Genomic DNA, 4973 nt, shown 5'->3' with positions numbered 1-4973 from the left:
AAATGGTCATTCCCTATCAAGGATTTGAAAGGAACACATAAAACAAGGGGAATGATAGACCAGCCTGACTCCATCTCAAGATTAAAAGCCACCATGTTATAAGATCAAAATAAGTTTATTCCTGTTTTCTGTAAAACTTGGATTTAGCCAGGCGGCGGCGGCGGCGGCGGCGGCGGCGGCGGCGGCGGCGCACACCTTTAATCCCAGCACTCGGGAGGCAGAGGCAGATGAATCTTCTGTGAGTTCGAGGCCAGCCTGGTCTACAGAGTGAGATCCAGGACAGGCACCAAAGCTACACAGAGAAACACTGTCTCAAAAAAAATTAAAAAAAAAAAAACCAAACAAACAAACAAACAAAAAATGGCAACAAAAAACAAAACAAAAAACAAACAAACAAACAAAAAACACTTGGATTTGACCAGGTCTTGACCCACTTTCTGGACTTTGACATGTTCCACACCCTTTACCCTAACCTCCACCCTGATCAGATAAGATGTTTTGCCAAATAATTTTGAGAAGTTCCTCTGGAAATCCCCCAATCCTTGAAAAGCCTTGCAGTTTTGGGGGGCTATATAAACCCCACTGACTCCTATATTCAATGCTATTTTCTCAAACCCTGCTTTAAGGAGATAGCCCTGTCTGACAGAAAATAAAGCTTGTTTAATTTGATTATAGAATTTGGGTAATGGTCTTTACTCTCATTCAATGAGATTAACACTCCAAACCATGACATCTTAGGCAAGTTACAACTTGAAAGTTCCATGTCCTCATCTCTGAGATGGAGCTGCAGGAACCCACTTTTGGAAACTTTTTGTGAGGATGAAATAAGAAACTGTGTAAGAAAGAGCTTTGAAAAGTCTCTCTCTCTCTCTCTCTCTCTCTCTCTCTCTCTCTCTCTCTCTCTCACACACACACACACACACACACACACACACACACACACACACACACACACACACGCGCGCGCACACACACACAAACTCAGCCTTCCAGTCTCAGAGGCCTAATAAAATCATTGCCTTGTAAGACACTCTGAGAATTGTTTGTTGAGTGTGCTTTTTTTTGTTTTGTTTTGTTTTGTTTTTTTTTTTTTTTTTTTGTTTTTCGAGACAGGGTTTCTCTGTGTAGCTTTGGGCCTTTCCTGGAACTCGCTTTGGAGACCAGGCTGGCCTCGAACTCACAGAGATCCGCCTGCCTCTGCCTCCCAAGTGCTGGGATTAAAGGCGTGCGCCACCACCGCCTGGCCTGAGTGTGCTTTTGTGCGGGCCAGCCTGAGGTCGTGCAATGCTGTAGGCCACTTTTCCTTCTCTAGTTCTGTGATGATGCCCCAGTGAGTTCCCTCCTGCTTCCTCCTCCTGACTCCTCCTCCTCTCACCTAACTGTGGCGGTCTCCATGGTCCTGGAGGTCTGCCAGTCTCCTCTTCCTTCCCTCCCCTCGTGGACTCATATCCTCACGGCTTCCATGACAGTTTCTAAGCAGAACACCCCATGGTTAGCCCCGTCCGTCTCTCCCAGGTCTGCCGGACGCTCCCCCCATCAGCTTTTCCACGCCATGTCGAAGACAAAACTTGATCATTTCTCTCCACACTGGCTCTTCCTTCCACTTTTCTCCGCTTTGCCCATGTGCCGTTAGTTCCCTGGTTCTGCCAGGTCCCTGTTCTAATGTCACATCTTGCTGAAGCACTGAGAGCTGGTAAGAGCTCTGCATCTGTCTTGAGTACCAAGTAAGCTTTCTCACCGACAAATGGTGGGAGGATCGCAAATGTTGGCGTGTAGTTTAATTACATAATAACTTTTAACCTTACAGAGAACGTTCTAAGCAACAGATGTCGTTGAGCATTTGTATACAGTCTCGGGAGTAGGATTTTGAATCGATGATCCACATTAAATGGCAGAAAATAAAGTAGCCTATATAACAGGTGTCTCTCAGGCCAATAGACAGGATGACACAGTTTCGTAAGAAATACTGGTGGTACAGTTTTTCCAGGGCTACAAACTGCTGCCCAGTCTAAACGGGCCTTCGTGTCACAGTTAGACTCTAGATGCCTGGTCTTGAAGGGGGAGCTGGCTTTCTATCCAAGGGCCTGGAGACCCTGCCACCTAACCGAGGCCCAGCTGCCTGTTCTAACCCACCCACCTCATGCCCTTGCCTAGCGAAGACACCAAGGCCAGTGAAGCCAAAGGCAACCTGACTGTTTCTCTTCTGTGTCACACCTTCTAGCCAAACTGTTACTGCCGGGTCCGCCTTCTGCCCCGTGAGAAGGCCTGTGCTGGCCACTCCACTCAGAGACTTCAAGCCAGCCGTCCCCAGATGGTGCCCAGTGCTTTGATTGGGTCATTTTGAGTCTATCATTAAAAAACAAAAGCAAGAACTGCTATCCATATTTTAACACATGCCTCTCTTTTGTAGACTTAAAGGGTGAATCAGCCTCTTTTATTAAGGGCAGATGATGTAATTCCACCTCAATGCTTCTCATTCCTGAAGCCCTAAATCACCTCAGGATGACACACCTTTCTTCACGGGAAGTCCAGGTTTCACCTTAAAACCCTGCCTAAGCTGGGAAAGTGCTTTCTCACAGTCATGTTATTTATTTTGTTTACTCCTAGTCACTTCCCTTGAAGGAAGTACCCCTACACGGATTCCAAAATCCCATCATCTTCTTTGCCCCTCTTGCCTTTCAACTTCTTCCTCTGTTCCCCAAAGAACCTTCCTGAGCTGTGGGACCAAATCCAGCCCTCTCCATTGACCTCTCTGCCTTTGAATCTCTTTACGTTGCACGTAGCTTCGGCTCTCTCAATTAAATCATGCAGAGGATAAAAACAATAACAACCCAAACATCACAGTTCTCCAGGAGTCCTCTTCAGCAGACTGACTGAAGACTGAAGAATGCCTGTCTGTTCATGACTGTTGGCTCACCAATAGTCTTCGGCTGGCTTTTCATTTACAATGACAGGCATCACTGCCCAAGTCCTACAACGGTGTGGAACGACTTATCAATCAGCCACAGGGGAGGCTCCCAGGAGGGGGAGATAAACAAGGAGCAGCAGCCTGAAGGCAGGCTTGCTTCACTGCAGAAATGATCTGAGTCACGGCAGACAGCTGGAGGAGTGTAAACTCACTCGCAGGACACGCCTCCCTTCAAACCAGTTCACGGGGATGCATGTGCCCCAGTTACCATCTGACACAGTGTCCTGGGGTGGGGTGAGTTCAGAGCCCTCCTTTCGGTTTCCCTCCTCTACTGGGCCTTCAGCCTCGTCGTTTGAATGTGCAGAGCAATTCCACTCTGTTGAGAGCAGAAGTGGCCTTCCAGAGCTACCCTGCCTTAGAATCAGCTGTGGAATCACCTTTCCCCTCTTTCCCCTCTCTCCCCCTCCTCATCCCTGCCCCACTGACTGCTCCGGGATTCTCCTAGAAGCCCACCACCCTCAACAACGGTGCAATGGGTGCTCTGCTGAATTAAAATGAAAGTACCACAGGAGGTCACCTGATCCTCATCAGTCAGCACTGGGTAAGAATGAGCCGATTGTCCCTTCTCCACTTTCCAAAGAGCAACTTTTATATGAGAGACATTGAGGGAGAGGTAACGGTCATGAGAGACTGTCTGGACCCGTGGCTGCCTCGCTATCCAGACAAAGCAGGCGTGTGGTACTCTTCTTTCCATTTCCCTCAGCCTTGTGTGGCATCTAAGCTCACTACAAGGTCAGAAAGAAATGAGAGTACGTGGATGGCGGTGGGAGCCACAGTGTAGAGAGAGGGAGCCAGCCAGTAACGGCCGAGAAGGTATCTCTTGAGCTTACCTTTATTTTTCTTTTTTGAGACAGAGTCTCGTGTAGCCTAGGCTGGCCTTCAACTCACTATGTAGCTGAGGATAGCCTTGAACGTTGATTCTCCTGCCTTCACTTCCCAGGTACTGGACTTACAGGCATGTGCCACCACATTGGGTTTACGCAGAGCTGGGATCCAACTCCGGACTTCCTGTGTGCTAGAAAGTACTCTATCAACTAAATGCACCCCTGTCCAAACTTGATTTTCTTTTTAGTCAACTATCAGTTCAGGTCCATGCCATCAGTGATCTTTGCCATCAGTAACAGGAACCCACAGCACCCAGCAAAAACAGCCTGTGGTGAGAAAAAAAGAAGCATCCCTGAGACTGTCATCTAGAAATTTTGAGTGATTTTTTATGTTATTATTATATTATTTTTTTATGTTATAAATTGACTCACAGATCTCTGAAATAGGAATAGAAAATGGCCATATAAAAAATAGGTAATTCTGGGGCCGGAGAGATGGCTCAGTGGTTAAGAGCACTGGCTGCTCTTCTGGAGGACCCAGATTCAATTCCCAGCACCCACGTGGCAGCTCATAACTGTCTGTAACTTCAGTTCCAGGAGATCTGACACCTTCACACCAATGCTCATAAAATAAAGTTACATAATTTAAAAAATAGGTAATTCTGATCTTAGCAGTATTATCTACAGGGTCAATTGGCACCAGCTATGTATTTGCAAGACCCCAAACCCAAATTTAGACTATTCCAAAGTGTCTTTAGAAGAGCATTGAAACAAACGTGCCTTTTCAGCATGAGGCCGTGTACAAAGGCATGAGTCTGAACCCATGAGGCTGGCTTGTGGCTGTTTTGATTTTTTTTTTCTTTTGCTTTTTTGAGACAGGGTTTCTCTGTGTAGCTTTGCGCCTTTTCCTGGAACTCACTTGGTAGCCCAGGCTGGCCTCGAACTCACAGAGATCCGCCTGGCTCTGCCTCCCGAGTGCTGGGATTAAAGGTGTGCGCCAACACCGCCCAGCTCGTGGCTGTTTAATGATTCAAATAGGAAGCATAAATGCACTCTAACATAGAGATAGTTGATATCTGACTCCAAGGATGTAAACTTCTCTGTTTGAAAATAAGGCCAGGACAGGTGTGTTGGGGCACGCCTTTAATCCTGCACTTGGGAGGCTGCAGCAGGCAGATCTC

Source organism: Peromyscus eremicus, unplaced genomic scaffold (assembly GCF_949786415.1).
Source record: "Peromyscus eremicus unplaced genomic scaffold, PerEre_H2_v1 PerEre#2#unplaced_722, whole genome shotgun sequence".
NCBI classification, from domain to species: domain Eukaryota; kingdom Metazoa; phylum Chordata; class Mammalia; order Rodentia; family Cricetidae; genus Peromyscus; species Peromyscus eremicus.
The sequence above is the reverse complement of the archived record's forward strand: the minus strand, read 5'-3'. Positions refer to the sequence as shown.